This window comes from Chlamydotis macqueenii, chromosome 1 (genome assembly GCF_036417535.1).
Source record: "Chlamydotis macqueenii isolate bChlMac1 chromosome 1, bChlMac1.mat, whole genome shotgun sequence".
NCBI classification, from domain to species: Eukaryota; Metazoa; Chordata; class Aves; order Otidiformes; family Otididae; genus Chlamydotis; species Chlamydotis macqueenii.
This window is the reverse complement of record NC_141556.1, coordinates 147801596-147820263: the sequence shown is the minus strand read 5'-3', so window position 1 is coordinate 147820263 and position 18668 is coordinate 147801596.

Below are 18668 nucleotides of genomic sequence, written 5' to 3'. Positions count from 1 at the left end.
CAGTGAAGAAAGGTTCCTGCCTTAATGGTAGCTTACCTACAACAGTCATACAGATTTTGGCAAAACACGTTATCTTGATGTTTTTCTCTACCTACTCATGTCACTTTAGTCTTCTTCTGACTGAGTTAAGTCTTCTTTTCCTCCAGGCAAACCTTTCTTCTGATACAAACTGAGGTATTCAACAGCACAGGAAAGGCAGGCTAAACACCGATATAAAACGTCAACACACAGATTACCTAAGGATCATACCACATCAATGAAGATGTTTGAATATTTTTTTTCTTTTTCACATGGGTACTTCTAATTCTCATCACAAACAGCATGAAGGAACCTTAAATCTTATGATCAAAATCCAGAGAACAATTTACAAATGTTATTGAGGTGTTTCAAGGGAACTGTGTTCGAATGCCTCATGCTTCATTCTTCTCTGGGAGATGATTTTCTGGTTGTACTGCAATGAGGCATCAGAATTAATCACCAAAATGCATCATGGAACAGGTAGCTCAGCCTGACCCCTTGGCAGCAGTTCAGAGTGTTAGACAACAAAACTATAGTTTCAAAAGTAACCAAAAGTAGTTTCAAAATTTGTCTAAGTTTTAATTTTTTTTCTTTTTTAATTAATATTTTCCCCTTTTTTTCCTCCATTTACACATATTTGTGCTTTGATAAGAAATCAGTTTTGCAATGATAGCTTTCATGATTCTCTTTCATTTTTAGTTTATGAAAAGTCCATGTATCCACTCATAAATGGTCTCAATAAAATGAATTTTATGATGTGTGATAATCTGTACTTGGTGACCTAACCTGTCTCAAAAGAGCTTGGTGAAAGCAATCATGAGGAAGCAATCCCAGATAATTCAGTGGGAAATATGACTTTGATTTCCCTGAACACTATCTTTACATGCCAATGCCATATGTCTTGTGCCATCTTGTCCAAGTTAAAAGCAAGGAGGTTCTGAAGAAGTAGCCCCTGCAAATGCCACTGCAAGGCTCTCCTTCCCATCACTCATTCTTTTTCACGTGGAGAATCTTTAGTCCTGTGCTGCTGCAATCTTGGAAATGTCTGTCTTAGATTTTCCTGTGAGTGATAATCACCTGCATGCAGACCCTGTATTTCTGCTTCTTACTCACCACCGATGTCCTGACAACATGACTTAACTTGAGCCACAATGACTTTCCCTTTGAACGTTCTTTCTATTAGGGCAGGGAAGATCTTGTAGGAGCTGAGATGATGAAAAAATGCAGTTATAGCCTTCATGTATTAATTACTAAGTCTGATTCCATTCTTGACACTGAAATCCAAGGAAAAGAGAAGTACTCCATACAATTTTGTGAATAATGAATGTTTTGGCTTACTGACAGTCCTGAAAAAGCATTGAAAAGGTAGAAAAATTTCATGGCTTCAGTGATTTAATGGTTTGGGTTTTTTTTGGAAATCAAATAAATTTGCACTGAATATCACACTTTGAGCTGAAATAACAGTATTTTCCTTCATTTTTCAATGTCTTTTACAGATGTTTCAGAAAAAAAATAGCTTTTAGTCAAAAATACATTTTATCAATATGATAATAATTGCTTTATTTGGAGGATTCATCATTCTTATTTTAGCAATGATGAAGGTGAAATGAAGACATTTTGCCCTATCTGACTCCATATTTCATCAATAGACTAAGGTTTCACACAAGATTTTTCACGCAAATTTTTAATCCATTTCAAATAACCAGCAATCTCCTGACAGATTATTTCAAAAATTGTTATCAGTCATTGTTCCAATGATTCAGAAGCTACTCTGTTTAGATATCTCCACTTCACGCAAAAAAAAATAGTACCCATGTTTCTCCGAATGATAAAAGGTCATATTCCTAATGGAACTGAATATAAATCAAATATGATTTTCCCGTTACATATTACATCATTAGCTACAGATTTATAGGGAGAGAGCTAATAAATTGAAGACTGTGACACAGTTGTCTTTCTCAAATGCACCTAATTTTTGAAGTTAAGCAGCACTGAATTTCTTCTAATAAGAATATCTAAAGTATTTTTCTTTCATTGGCTCCTTCCTTTAAGTGAAGACTGCAGAGCTGATGAATATTTCATGAGTAGAAAACCACCTACGATACAGGGTTTTACCTACAAAATCTTTGGGGAAAGGGAGAAAATGGCAGGAAGGCACTGTAAGGACAGTTCTTTTAAGACGTCTTTGGAAAAAGGTCTCCATTTCATTTTCTACATCAATAACACCTCCTTCACCTCTTAATACTTTCTTCCTTTCATTTTATTCTATAATAGTGTTCAGTCATTCTTGTACTTTTCTTTGTATTAAAGAGTATCTCCTGAGCTGGCTAAATCATTTTAAAACTAAAAATTTAAATAGAAAATTCTGAACTAGGAAAAAAAAAGGACATCCAAATAATCCAAGTATAGTGGCTATAAATTTGTACAAGTCTGTTATATAGGAATAAGAATTGGAAAAAATAATCAAATGTACATTTAAAATGCATTTCTTTCACAGTTCAATCCTAATGGACCATTCTCTTGGATTTCAAGAACGTATTTACACTCAGAAGTAGCAAGAGTAACAAAAATACTTTATTTCACTAAAGACTGTCCTCTTCCAGAATTATATGGACTCCTATGACCAAAACGTGTAGGACTCTTTTCTAACTGATAACTGCTAAAAAGCAACAAAAACAAAAAAAAAAAAAAGAAGGAAAACATAACCAATAAAATCTGTTCCAAGGAAAAATAAGAATATAATTTGCTCTGCAAAGTAAATGAACAGCTTTTTACTGGATGGAATAAAAGTCTAGAAAAAAAAAAATGAGGCTTAAGTTAATGTTCCTCATATAGTCTAAGCTTATACATCAGATGTTTAAACACCTAAATATTGAATGGCTAGGCTGAGCTTACTTTCTTCTGGGTTTCTTAAGGTAACCATTGTATATTAGATTTTCTAGACTATCAGTCATTCTTGCTGCTTTCTTTACCTTTCCTCCTCTTTCTTAAGTAGAAACTACATACTAGAGTCAGTATTTCTGATATTTAATCTTCAATTGGGAAAAATTGCACTAGATTCCTCTGCTTTCACTTCTTAAGATTATGTTAGTCTTGTAAGACTTCATATTTAGCTGGTTCTCTACCTTGCCAACTCTGTCCTCTTTCAATGCACTGGGTTTTGATGTTGTTTTTTCTTTCTTTTTCAAAAAAGACTCCTTCATGCTGAAAACATGACCTAACTTTTTGTTTTCCCAAATGTGTGACCTTTCATTTAACTCAAAAGCAGTAATGCTGTGTAAGTGAGACCATCTGATTGTGCAACACAGGTCACTTGCTAGAATTTCTCTTTGTTATTTAACATGCCACAGCTGCTCAGATTATCTGCAGACTTCACCAGCAAGAGCTTTTTATTTTTTTCCAGATAACTAGTAAAGATACTGAATAGGCCTGGGTCAAGGGTAGTCCTATTGCAGCTCTTTTCAGGTTTTAAATTACCAAATGATTTATTCTCCATCTACAATTACTTTTTCTGATCTCTCACTTGGTAAGTGTTTAATGAATTTACTTTGTATAGTGCACAAAGGCAAATATTTTAGAGAGGTCTATTTTGCAAATGCATAGTGTTGGTCAAACAAGATTGAAATCTCATCAGACAGCTGTTATCAATTTTGTGCAACATGACCTTTTTTATATATAAAGCCACGGTGACTCTCATTAGTTAGGTTACTACCTTTTACCTCTTTCCTAATTGCATCTCCATCTATCCTGTTCATGACTTAGCTTGTGATAAGTCAGCCTAAATGACATTTGTAGTGATTTGGATTGTTCTGCTTAAATTTCTGAGGTACTGATAGAACTCTCCTGTTGTGTCACATCTCTCTAAATTTCCGACATAATTCAATTATTTTCAATAACAATATTTCAGAAAACATCTTGGCTAGTATTTTAGTATTTCTCAATATAATTTATACGGTTGTATAAATTTGGGTATGCCTTTTTCACCTGGTAGTGGTTTTGGTTCTGAAACCTATTTTCTTTTCTGAAAATGCTTTTTTTAAGACTTTCAAAAACTGTGTACTTACAGGAGGGTAGTTGCCATCTATACCTGCAGCAGAAATATTTGAAATTCTTTGGAAATGACTTTGTCTTGTACTTTCTTTTTCCTTTTCTTTTTTTTTTTTTTTTATGGATATTAAGGACAAAAACTTAAATAAGTCAAATATTAAGGTTAGCCTTCTAAGCTTTTAAAAAGCAGGATATGGAAAAGGTTACCTTCTTAGTACAGTCTTTTATATTCCTGCTTTTCTTTGTAAGTATGTCTTACCTTTAAGTGTGTTAAAATATAACGTATATCATAAAATATGCAGTATGCCTGAGATAATGTTACTAGAGGAAATGTTCTTTCCTGACTCTCGAGTGCTTGATATTGTCATCTTCCCAACATATTTTCTTTATATATTCAGTTGCACTCTCATTTTCTTTTTTGTATCTGTGAGTACCCAGTAATATTTGGTTGGACATAAACAGTGGAGGGTACTCACTTAAGTGAAGAATCAGGAGCTTACTGTAACTTCTGGAAGTACCAATTCCATACCAGGGTTTATTCATAAGTTTCCCTGTCTAAAGAGCAGCCTCTCTTCAGAGGCTCATGGTGTCACGCTAAATAAAGGTGACCCAGTCTTTTTTTCATGCTGCCATCTGTCTGCTGAATGTCACTCAGAATTATGATGTAAAAGTATTACTAAATTTTCAACTCCAGCTGACCTTCTGTGAGGCTTCAACCTTGCACAGTCTTTTGCTGCAAGGAGTTAGGTAGATACAAATGACTGTACTGAAGGGTATTTTGAGAGAGTTTAAAAAAAGGACTTGGATAAACCAGAGTGAGTTCAGTGGTGGGGCTGGAGCACTTTTATCATAAGGAATCATAGAACAGCCCAGGTTGGAAAGGACCTCAAAAGATCACCTGGTCCAACCTTTTTGTGGGAAAAAGGAGAGGCTGTGGGAGCTGGACTTGGTTGGCCTGCAGAAGGGACAGCTTTAGGAGCATTTTGTTACTATCTTCAGCTACCAAAACAGAGAAAACTAATCCAAATTCTTCTTGTAGTTGCACAGCTAAAGGAAGAGAGGCCAAGGACACATCCTGCAGCAAGGGAGTTTCCCACTGCATATAAGGAAAAACCTTTTCCAAAAAAAGAGACACATCTTTACAGATACTCACAACTCAGCTGGAGAAGACTCTACCAACCTGCTTTACCTTTGAAACCAGCACTGTTTTGGGTAGGGTGCTGGAACAGATGACCCACCAGGGTGCATTATTCTGTGGTTCCAGGGCTGTTCATAACCCAGTGGACACCTGAAGGGTTTGCAAGATCAATCTGTTCTGCTCAAAGGAACTTGCCCATGGGATAACCTACCCACAGGCCATAAGTTATATTTCAGTTCAGAATTTGAGTGCAGGGTAGGTAATGAGAAGGCTTGATGCTAGATCATTTGCAAAAGCAGGAGGCTTACTCTTTCTGAAAGAAGCCTCCTGTGCCATTATTCTCAGTCTTTTCCTCCTGCTTATGACCCTCAACTTGTCTTTTGCTTTATATTATACTTCAGTTCTGCACATACTTTTCTCTTGATGCCTTCTGTAAATGAATCACCTCTTCAGTGTCTCTAGGACTATTCACATGAGTAAAATTTTTTGGACATGATTGAGTTTTTTCAGGATTCCTGCTGGCCTAAATCCAAAACATTCTTACATCAGCAATTACATTTTCACTCTTATCTGTACCTTGTCAAGTAAATGGAACCCTCATCCTGACTGTGATTTTTCACTGCATATGCAAAATAAATGATAGGCATTAATACTAATGATCCTTTTGTCTCATACACTTAGACTTTACATCCACTACACAGCCACCTCACTTAATTTTCAAGATGACAACAATGTTGGCACTTGATTTACTTTTAGCAGAATTTGATAATGCACAATTAGCCTTCTGCTCTAATTAATTTTTGGTGCTCATCAGTATTACCCTCTAATTTACCATGAGTGCTTAAGAGAAAGTAGTAAGGAGTAGGCATACCCTATCAGCTGTTTTCATTCTGCAGCCCCTAGATCCTTTGAATCTAAAGGAAAAGGAGTCTGGATCTCACTCTCTTCCTCCCTGCACATTTTGTAGCTATCACAAAATCTCCAAACAATTGAATCAAATGCACACATAACAACAACTGCTTTGGAAACCGTCATGGGAGATGGGATCAGTTAGCCTGATAGAGCTGCCTGGTTTGTGCTTAAAATCAGTTGTTTGGTAAAATCAGTCCTTCTAAATTTAGCACTTTACATTACTCCCACAGGCAACTCAGAGAGGTAAGTACTCACAAAGGCTTCTGAAGGAGCTCCTAGAAGCTCATTTAAGTGTCTGGACTAGATAGGGAGGGTTTGCCCCAAAAACCATTTAGAGGCTACCTCCTTCCATATGGAGAAAAGACATAATCGCAGGCCAAGGCGGAAATCACAATAAACATTGGGCCACGCTGTTTCTGGTATGGTGTCATCAAAAGAGCTGCTAATTTTCCAAGTACTACAAATGCCATCTTTCTCAGTGAAGTAGTTATTTAGAAAGCCAGAAGAGCACTCTTTTCCTCTGAATGCTGTTTCCCTGCATGTTTTATGCTGCCATACAAACTACCATTTTGATTTCATTTTCCCTCCAAAATACATTATAAGGTACATCTGCCTAATTCTAAACCAAATTCTGGGTGCAGGGTTTTTTCCTTTAGTTTTTACATGAGCCATCAGTGATGTAAGAAACAGAATGGCTTAAACATCAGACTTAAGACAGCCTTGGAGATGTAAGAAATAATCTTTCTTGAACAGTAACCTCACTAAATTAGGTTTGGTATATCTCAGACATTATTAATATAAAATAATTTTTAGTGTCACTTCTTTAACAATTAAAAACAACAGCATGTGTAAGTCCTAGAAAAAGAAAATAACAGATTTTACTAATTTTAAAGTACATTTTAATCTATTTTCTATTCTATTAAATATAAGGTATTTCTATTAAATATAAGGCATCAAGATACTGCTTTTATTTATCCATTTTAGTAGTTTTAGTATTAGTAATCTTCCTTTATACCATTAGTATACTTCTGAAATTTGTACTTACCATAAACACAAACATTTTTCTTTTGAACCCTAGCTTTTGAAATATTAATTATTGACCTGCTGGCTAATTCTAATTCTTTCTGTATTGATATAATCTGAAAAGTTTTGCTCCTTATAATTAATGTATCTATTTATTATTAATAATTAAGAACCAATTTGCCTTTTACTTTTCTTCTTAATGAAGACAAATTATTTTCATTTATTATAATATTTTGAAAATTTCTTTAACCTAATATCTGTTTGATTTTAGTAAACACTTTTCATCAAAAAAGCAGCTCAGCCAGGTCTTGATACTCTATGTCTGCACTACTCTATGTCTGGTCCATTAGAGTACACAGTTTGTGATTGTTCAAGTACCAAAATAGATACCTTCATATCTACCGAGAACGTCATGGTAATCTATACGATTAAAAATTTCTCCCTACTGTTGCTTAACCACATTTCACCCCCTATATAACTGTGGTCGCAATCCACCTCCTGAAAAAGAGAGGCATTTACTAAATCCGTAGTTTTTTTGTGTATTTAAACATACATCAAGATCAATGTCTGGAGACCTCTTGCCATCTGCCTGAGAACAAATCTCTCCATTTTGTGAAGAACTGTTATCAAAAGGCAAGAGAAGCTCTAGGCATTGGAAGTTGAATTCCTCTGATTTCAAGTGGATAAGAAGACAAATTTCTTTAACAATGAGATTAATTTATCATTGGAACAAATTATGAAGGATGTGGTGGATTTTGCTGTCCTTCACAGCTTTCAGTTAAGATTGATCATTTCCAAAAGTATATGACATACTTCAGGAAGATCACAGAATGTTTTGTGTTGGAAGACACCGTAAAGATAACTTAGTTCCAACTCCCCTGCCATGGGCAGGGACACCTTCCACTAGACCAGGTCACTCAAAGCCCCATCCAACCTGGCCTTGAACACTTCCAAGGATGGCACATCCCCAGCTTCTCTGGGCAACCTGTTCCAGTGCGTCACCACTCTCATTGTGAAAGAAATTCTTCCTTGTATCTATTTTAAATCTATTATCTTTCAGTTTAAAGCAGTTATCCCTTATCCAGTCACTGCCTGTACTTGTAAAAAGTCCCTCCTCAGTTTTCCTGTAGGGCCCCTTTAGATGCTGGAAGGCTGCTACAAGATCTCCCCGGAGCTTTCTGAAGGCCTCAGGTGTGTGGAGCACCTCACACAGCTTGGTACCTTCAGTAAACTTGATGAGGGTGCACTCAATCCCACTGTCCATGTCACCAACAATGATGTTAAACAGCACTGGTCCCAGTACCGACGCATGAGGAATGCCACTTGTCTTGGACTTCAAGCCATTGACAATAACTCTTTGAGTGCGGCCATCCAGACAATTCCTTATCCACGGAGTGGTTCACCTGACAAAACCTTATCTGTCCAGTTTAAAGAACACAATGTCATACAGGACAGTGTAAAATGCTTTACACAAGTCCAGGTAGATGATATCAGTTGCTCTTCCCTTATCTGCGAATCCTGTAACCCTGCCATAGAAGGCCACAAAATTTGTCAGACACAATTTGCCTGTAGTGAAGTCATGCTGGCTGTCACCAATCACCTCCTTATTTTCCATGTGCCTTAGCATAGTTTCCAGGCGGATCTGCTCCATGATCTCGAGGTAAGACTGACTGACTTGTAGTTCCCCAGGTCTTCCTTGTTTCTTTTAAAAAAAAAATCAGGCTTATGTTTCCCCTTTTCCAGTGAATCGAAACTTCACCAGATTGCCATGACTTCTCCAATATAGTGGCTTAGCAACTTCATCCACCAGTTCCCTCAGGACCTGCAGATGCATCTCATCAGGTCTCATGGACTTGTGCACTTTCAGGTTCCTTAAATGGTCTCAAACCCAATTTTCTCTTACAGTGGGCAGTTCTTCATTCTCCCAGTCCCTTCTTTTGCCTTCTGCAATGTGGGTGGTGTGGATTGAGCCACAGATTTCCTGATTTTCCCATCCCTACAGTCCTGGGCAGTATCCGTATATTCTTCCCAAGAGGCATGTCCTTGCTTCCACTGTGTATGCATTTCCCTCTTGTGTTTCAGTTTGACCAGAAGAGCCTTACTCAGGCATGCTGATGTCCTGCTTTCCTTGCCTAATTTCTTGGAAATGGGAATTGAGAGCTCTTGTGTTCTCAGAAAAATATCTTTAGACAGCTGCCTGCTCTCTTCTGCTCCTTCATTCCTGAGGGCACTTTCCTGGAGGATCGCAGGCACTTGTCCCTTAAACAACTGGAAGTTTGCTCTTGTAAGGTTTAAGGCCTTGACTGTACTTTTCCCCTGACCTATATCCCTTAAGATCTGAATTCCACCAGGACATGATCACTGCAGCCCAGGCTACCACCTGTCTTGACGTCTCCTTTAAGTTCTTCTGGGTGAGCAACAGGTCCAGTAATACATCTCCTCTGGTTGGGCTTTCCGTCACCTGAATTAGGAAGTTATCCTCAATGCACTCCAAGAGTCTCCTCTCAATGCACTCCAAGAGTCTCCAAGCTTGCTGTGGCACTTTTCTAGCAAATGTCAGATATTAGTCCTACTACTAAATCATTATGTTAAATTCTGTAGCATGCCACGTAAGAGTTAAAGAAGAGTTTCACATTTTTCCCATCTAAAGCTAAAAATATGAGCACCTCTTAGCCATATATTCTTAGCTATTCCAGTTTAGTACCTGATATTCAAATTGCAGTACACTAATCATATTTAAACAACATGGCAAATATTAGGAGAGGAGTAATACATTTAAAAAAATGTTCTCCTTCCTCTGTAAAAAACAGTAGAAAAAAAAATTGTACAGTCAACAACAGTTCCAGGACTGAGGAAATAGATCATCTTTCAGTGACCTTGGCAATATTCACCATGAGTCCAGAAAGTCTTAATATGTCTGTGGCAACATCAGCTCCCGTGTGAATTAGGTTATTAGCCTCCTTAATTTGTATCATTACAAACTGTTTACAAAGCCTGTCTTTTAGGATGGTTGATTAAAAAGTATTTTTAACAAACGTTTTGCAGTTAAATCGCAGCAAACACAACTGCTGTTGTCTTATCTCATATTTTGTTACGGAAAATTATATAATTCATCACTTCAATGAATTACACCTGAATTAAAGTACTGAATTACTCTACTTGAATGATATGCTTCACCTTCAGCATCCTTTTCTACAGGTCCATCAGCATCACTGTCTCTGAAAACATACATACAATGTATTTACCTCCCTGTGTATCCACGTGTAGGTCATGGCTCCAGAAACATGGATATCAGCTCTTTCCGAGTGACTTGTCCATGTGTAAGCCCTTTCCTTTGGATTTAGAATAATGACAAACCAGAGACACCAAGTGCTGTGATGCCTGACTCACAAAATATAAACATTTCTGCTGGAAACAAGCTAATAGTAAAATAGTATAATCATTGTCTTGTTAAGGTTACCCAAAACCTTGTCAGGGAATGTTCTTATTCCTAAAGGAAATGCAGTTTTCACATGTGTATCCCTTCTTGAGAGAGAAGCTGGTCTCTGAATGAGTAATGATGACTCAAAAATAAACTTTTCCTAGGTCTTTAAGCATTTAAGTTAATAACTATCAGTATTCCCATACAAATTTTACCACTTTGAAAGTCAGTATAAAAAGAAACTTCTGATGTGGCCATGTAAATGTGAGTTTTGGGGTTTTTTTCCTTTTAAATTCTTCTTCCTTCTGGATTCTGGAGGAAAAGCATTGCCTTCCAATAACTGCTGCAGAGGTTGATAACATATGCAGCTTGAATAAAACAAAAAGCATAGTAACATTTGGCACATACAAAGATATAGGAACACGTTAAATGAATGCAAAGAACTGGTGGCTGAAAGGCAACAGTTGCATAATATTACTACAGTAATGAGAAGTGTGCTACCTATTAATAAATATGTGACCTTTTTATCTTGATTATTTAAAAATCATGTTATTTTTAAAATGAATAAACAAAGGCCTTGTTTATCCTTACATAAAACCATAGTTTCACTTGATGGACTACTTAGAATGATTTCTCTACCGGTCCATAAATAGTAAAGTGGAATGCTGCTGTACAGGTCATTATAGCATTTATCATAACAATCTGTTTCTCTCATTATTTTAGAAAACCACACATCGGGACAATCATATTTTAAGCTGGAGCAAGAATATGCAAGTGTATTCATTTATACATAATGAAATTTTAAATTCCTAAAAGACAAATATAATTAAAATTAAAGAAGAAATAAAAAATAAAATAAAAGCCGTACAAGTAAGATTGCATTTAAGATTGTTATCTATTTAATGAGACACAAATTCTTATTTAAAGTTGTAAAGATTTGATTAATGTTTTATTATCCCTATCATTAATAACCATAACTGCAACTTCAGAGGATTCATATTAAAAAAAAATAAACCAGCAGCATTTGAAAATACAAAATAAAAAAGTGGCCTACATGCTCTCCATTTCATTTCTGTTCTGTTATTAATTATTTAGCAGACACTAAAGCCTCTGGGCCAATTCAATACAAGTAATTTATATTATAAAATAAGTGCTGATGGTCAGTTAACCTAATACGACCTAAATGACTCAGCTTATTATGAGATAATTTATCAACTTTCCAGCAAGAGCTGAACTGTCCCAGAAACCCATAGCTTAAACCTTTGAGTCCCACTGTGTTTCACAGAGACAAAACGCTGAGCTGCCTGGGAGTCCCATGTAGAAAGCGATGTTGTTGTGAGCCAACTGCGTTGCACACGATGAAGAGGACGTTGTCTAAGTGCTTGGTCCCTGCCAGGGACTCATACTCCAGAGGCACAGGGAGAGCAGTGTTGTTCAGGCCAAAGGCATCTGGCACTGTAGCCTGCCGAGTTACGTGGAGAGCTTTCCCAGTAAATTTGGCAAATTCTGATTATCAAGGAGGCTGTAGAAATCCTAGCCAAATCCATCAATATTTGCCTTAGGTTTCCTTGTTCCTAGTCTCTCATTTGGCAAACTGAGAGACAAACCCATCTCCCTCTACGTGCATGTTTCTCTTGCAATGACTACCCAAAGCATCAAAGTTGCTGGTTTTTGTAAAGGATATAATTTATACAGCCACAATGGCAAATAAAACAGGCAGAAGTGCAGTATATCATTAATCTTTCCAGATTCTTAAATAGCTATTACAACTAAACTAAACAAACCAATCTCTCTTCCCCTTACAAATGTATAAGCTTGGTTATTTGAATGGGAGAGAGAGGAAATGGCTTCCCTTTACACATACCAATCATTTGGCAGGATGAGGGTTTTTTTTTTTCTGCAGACCAGCAATCAGATACCTCAACTCAAAGTAAAACCATGATTGAAGAATGCAGATCTCAGGAAACATCACGCTGTGATAAAGCAAAAGGCATATGGGATGTGTAACAGTTAGGGATAAACAGTCCATGTGTAAATCATGCTGATAATCTTCTTCCTTCCTCCGCTACAGCTACTATTTGCATTCCAGCAGCTCCTACTGGCTCCAGCTAAAGTTGAGCCTCCATTGTAATGGACATTCTGCAGACCCAGCTACTATCCTGTAAAGAAGATAAGCAAAACACTTGATAAATGACATATTATAATTCCTGGTCCATAAACGGGTAGCTGAGGCTCTGAAAAATCAAGTGACTTGCTGGAGTGCACAAAGGAAGTCTGTGGTAGGGACAGCAAGTCACCACAGCCGTCTCAGGTTGCACTTCTCTGGTCTGAAATCCAGGATCGTTTTGGCCTCGTTTTTACCATCCATTCTCAAGGACAAAAGCTTACTTGTAGAAGAACTGAGTGTCGTGCAGATAATTGATGTGGTGTAAAGCTTGAGTATGAAATAAAACAAAAATCAGTTTATTTTAAAATATCCAATTAAAAAGCCATCAGGGTTTAGAATTGAGCTATGTTCCCGGTAGCTTAGTAGGCACTAAAGGTTCTTGAAATTAGTGGAGGACTAGAAAAGAAAATCTTAAAAATCTACAACAGTCTGCAGTAGGTATTTTAAATAATTCAGAACAGTTTGTAGAAGATTACTGTGCTAATTTGTTCTCTATCGGTAGTGGCATAAGCATCAAACCTCTGAATTTCACTGCTTAGGAAACTAGCAAAACTTACAGACAAGATGTGTGAACACAAGGAGAATCTTGGCTGAGTTATTATCAGAAAGGACACTTTTCCTGACTGAAACAATCTCCTAGCTAATCTACCACTGTAAATCATAGCATATTACTATTTCTTGGTCTTTGCAAGAGATCATTTTCAAGTGACTGTGGCACTACATCATATGGTGGACTCTCTGGTTTTCTTTTGAACAAGTAGGCACATGTTAATATTTATCTTCTGTTTATATCCTGAGCTTAGTTTCTGGATTTGAGTTCATTCTCTTCGGGATGTGTTTAAATGGTAGACAATACACCATTTTTACACTGATCCATTCAGGACTGCTGTATTAAGAAAGCATCCTGTACTCTGAATACATTAATTGGTTCCTAGCTTAATCTAATTGGGAGACTGTTGAAGACAATAGGTATTTTTTTTAACCAGTGGCATTACACACTGAACTATTTCTTTCATTTATGTATGTGTTTCTCTTTCTCTTTTTCATTTCAGAATGCTATTGTATTTTGCTTTTATTTGCATGGGCTTCTGTAAGAACATTGCTATTAACTTATTAGACTGGAAATAGGTTGGACTGCTTGCTAAATACTGCCTGTTTTCTTTCCACTGAATTCTCTGCATGCAATTTAGAATTCTGTTTCTAATAAGATTATCAAGGAAATAATGAAAACCAGTAGGATTGTTCTGCTAGCAAGTTTCCTTGGTGATTAATGAACTAAATAATAATGTTTCTCTCTATGGTCAAATTCTACCTCCAGCTGCACCAGTGAGAAGCCAGAAGTAACTCCCTTGATGCCAATTGAACTATTCTAGATTCACTATGGTAGATTTAGTTACTGTGGTATAAATGATCAGAGAATTTGACTTCACATGTGTCAATAGTTTAAGGCTTGTTTGTGGTTTGTGGGTCCTTCTTTGAAAAAATTGTATATTCTATAGCCTTGAAAATCACACATCCAAGAACCTTCCTAACAGGAGCACAGAAGTCTCATTTTAGCCATAAAACACAAAAAGAGAAGAGCAAGCCAAGAGAGACTGACTATGAGGCAGGCTTACACATGTGAAGAATGTTGAGGGATAATAGTTTCAATCCACCATCTTTGCTCTGGCTGCAGGTTCCTTTCAGACCAATGCACATACCCAATGGGTAGTGTTTTCCAACATAAAACCTTGCAGTTTATACAGGGGCTGAATGGAACATCTACTGGGCAAGGTGGGAAAAAATTGAAATTATACACCGTTCCTCTGTAAGACTCAGCAAAACAGAACATTTTTTTTGTCACTGGATACAAAGAGCAGATCTAGAACGAGTTCTGGGTGGCATGTGTTTCAACAGAGCAACTCTTCCCTACATAGATCAAACAATTAAGTTTAGATGATCACATGCCATCTGCCTGAAGCTCCATTTTCGGATTATCTATCAGGTAAGCCTGCCTAAGCTCCCTCTTGTTCCCTCAAGAAAGCTTAATGAGGAATAAACCATGATCCATTTGCCTGTTCCCTAGGGCTTGCCAGCTTAGAGTACTAAGATGGATGGGTAAGAAACTAGATATCTTCTGGTGCCCCAGAAAGAAGAGTGAAATCAAGTAAACAGACTTAAGTGCTATAGGAGGAATGGTCCTTAAAGACCCCAAAAAGCAGCCTGTGCTTCAGCATTTTTCCATACTACAGACAGACAGTTAAAAGATATTTCCACATTCTTTTCTTTTACAGGTAGATAGAAGCAAACAAAAAGCATCAGTCAAACTCAACAGTCTCTTTAGCCTCCTTCATTCTTTCCGTTGCAATTTTGATTCAGAAATCCAGAGGTTTTGCTTGGGGTTTTAAATTTTTTTTTCCTAAGGACAGAAAGGGTAGAAGCTACCTCTTCTCTTTTCCTCCAGCATAGTTTTGGACAGCCAACCACAGAAGATCAAATCATAGAACTCTTTCTACAAGGTGATGTATTTTTTTTCTACACCTATCTTTTGTTGCCATGTGTGGAGACTGAGGATTGACAGCATGCTTTTCTTTCTCTTAAGTATACACTCTCAGTCAAGGACTTGATTAGCACATTTTTTGCCAATAAAATGGGCTGTAATTAGCTTTTAATAATCGGTGTGTTTTTGCTATATCAGCATGTGATTTAGACACTTGAGATATTTTAAAAGCTGTATTCAGGAGCTCAGTACCACCTATTACATTTGGGGCAAATAAAGCTTTTAGAATAATGTTTGGAAAAGCAGCACCCTGTAAATATAAGGTGGTGTTGCACCATATGGAGACTGGCTGTATGACATATGGTTTGAATTAACAAGTTTAAAACTGTTAGGATCAGTTTTTCTTTCACTGAAGGCAAGAAAAAAAAAAAAACACAAGATACGTACAGTTAAATAAGCTTCAGTAGCGGATACAGACCCAGCATGTGCCAACATGTGCTAATTCAGTTAAAATACTACTTAGGCTATACTAGTTGGTTTTGTGGGATTTTTTAAGCAAATAGTATTGTCAGCTGCAAATGTGTTTTATTAGTGTTTGTACAAGGACCATCGTCACCACCACCATCATTATTATTGTGGTCCTCATTAAAATAAATGATTGGCCCTGGTTTTGTATTAAAGCTATTTGAAAAGACAAGGCTGAATGACAGATGAAAACAAAGGATGGAAGCGAGTCTTCTGATCTCATCTAATTGAATCTTTGTTGGCTGAATTGATCTGAAAAAAGTTCAAAGATCTGGGATCCATATTACACAAACATTGTTTCATTTAATCAAAACACTCTTTGAAGTGTCATGCTTGCAGACCACCTGTAGCTTTGAAATCTGAAGACATAGGAAAGCTTTCCTGATGGTCCACAGTTATGACATACCAAAGAAAAATAAAAACGAAGAAGGGAGAGGTCCACAAAAATCTATTTTTTATCAAGATTTCTCTTGAGCACATTTTTACCCATGTCTATGCTACGTCACCTGGAGCAGCAAGCAAAGCACTCAGCATAAGGGAGTGCATATTTTTTTCGTGTGCTTTCTGTCTTGTTTCATAACATTAATTGTTGTTGCATTTAAAGACAGTTTCAAAAACAAAAGAGCCATGAGGTTATCCTTGGTAATCCAAATAAATGTCGCAATACTGTAAGAACTTCCTTACTCAGGGCTCACCTTGCATCTGAGAAAGTTCAGCTCTGTACTGAAACAAGAAACAACCATGGCATATATTAAAATAGTGGCAACAGAATAAGAAAAAGAAAAAGAAAGAATTCAAATCAAACATTCAGGGCCAGAACATCTTCCAGGCATGCAGGTTATTGGCACAAAGGAGCTACAACATCTCATTAGCTTCAAAAAAGTAGAATTTCAGACCTTCATGTCCACTGGGTCAGATTGGATGAGCATTCTCCATCTTGTTTTCCTGGGAGTTTCTATCTGGAAAACCAATGTAGTGGGCACATGACTGGCATGTTCTGCTTTTCAGCAGTCATTGAGTATTATGTCTTCCCTTTGGAATCCTAACCATCCAGTTCAATTTAGAGAAGCTCAGAAGTTGCTAAGGACTGGTGAAAAACAGCCCAGAACCACTGAATTACAAGTGGTGGATTTATAGCCAACCTGTGCTGGGAAAAGCTGAGAACGTGAGCCAGTTTTTCTTCTCAATGATTCAAATCTCAAAGAGGAAAAAAGTAAGCACACTGAAAATTACGTCAGAAGAGATTAAGTTTTCTTAGCTACAGTTTACACCTAATGTGCTGGTATTGGAACTGTGGAAATACAGTCCTATAGACCTGCTTGGAAATTGGTAATACTTTTCTATATTTTTCAGATAATTCCTAATAACATTCAGATTTTCCCCACCATGTAGAATCAATTTCTCAGTTCTACACATCTGTTTCAAAATCTCATGTTGCAGTTAGGAAAAAAAAGAGATCTTCTAAATCTGGTTAGGTTATTTAGCTACATGCTGCCATTAAAATTAATCCTCTTCCGATTTAGAATATCAGACCCTATTGCCTGCACCATAATATTGTACTGATGCTCTCACCTGCTTAGAAAAAAGGGACAAAATCCTGGTGTTTTGGTGTATCTGAGGGATTCATAGCACATGTATTCCTAGAATGTTCAGAGCAAAGAAAGGTCTGTACTCTTCCTTGCTATGTAAACTATATATTTATTGCAATGTAAATGGTCAAGTCTTTTTTCATATGTAACTTAGGTCTCTCATATATATAACTTCTCAAAACAGAATACCAGAGGCAGAGCTCTTATTTTAGACTAAAATAGTCAAATAATACTACTTTTATTAATAAAAGAGAATACAAACATGTTACACGTTGGGTGTCACTTTAGTGACAGTGCATGATACAAGTCTGTGTGAATGCAAAATGTTGAGAAACATCAGGGACCAAACCATACCTGTGCCAACCATAATGTGAACAGTGTGTGCTCCACTGATTGTCTATCGCAATGCAGTTAGCAGTTTTTATATAAACTATTGACATTTTATCTCATTCTACAAAATGAAGTATTATACCACAGAAGAGACCAAGATCTGTAAGGTACAATATATACATGTGCTGTCATGTAATTACACACATATTGTATAAAGGTAATGTAAAACAATAAAAATTTAAAATATTACTTATTATTTCATAAGATTTTTGATATCTTTGTCTTTCATATTCTCCTTATTGTACTATAAAGCCTAGTATTTAAGATAAAGCAAGTATAATAGTTTTATATGCAAACACATACTGGAAACCTACAATATGGTGACTCACGCATATAAGGATTTTGCCTGTCTGCCTACCTAAGGTACATGTGTAAAAATTGTTGAGTTTGCCATTTCAGAAGAAATGTGTCTTTTAATCTCTTGTGCTATAATGTACACAAGATATGTCGCAAGTGGCTTTTATATATTTGTGTCCTGCATGTCACATTCAACATGTATTTTGGAGCTGTAGAGCAATGCTAAAATGTTAATGTACAACAGATTTACTAAATATATAGGGATAATAACTACCTCTGTATGACTTTCTCTGTATAAATATCTAGATAGACAGATAGATGGATAATTTTGGCAAATTAAGTCCTCTTTCCTTGCTGATAACACATCTGCCAGTAAGTGTGCTGTGTGACAGACATTTACCCTTCTCTACATCAATACCTGATAGTTAGGCAGAAAAGAGGCAACATCATATTAGCATATCTATTTCCCTGTCTTTCCTCTACAGGTGCTAAATAATTAGTACTGGTTGAATTATTCATTGCAAATAATATTCATTGTGAATGTAGCCTTTTGTTTTTTTTTTTTTTTAATTTTGCTTACAAATCATTCAAGAGACAATCCTGAATTCAGCAAATACATTCACCACTCATAAGTATTAGATAAATACTTGGACAAAGCTCTT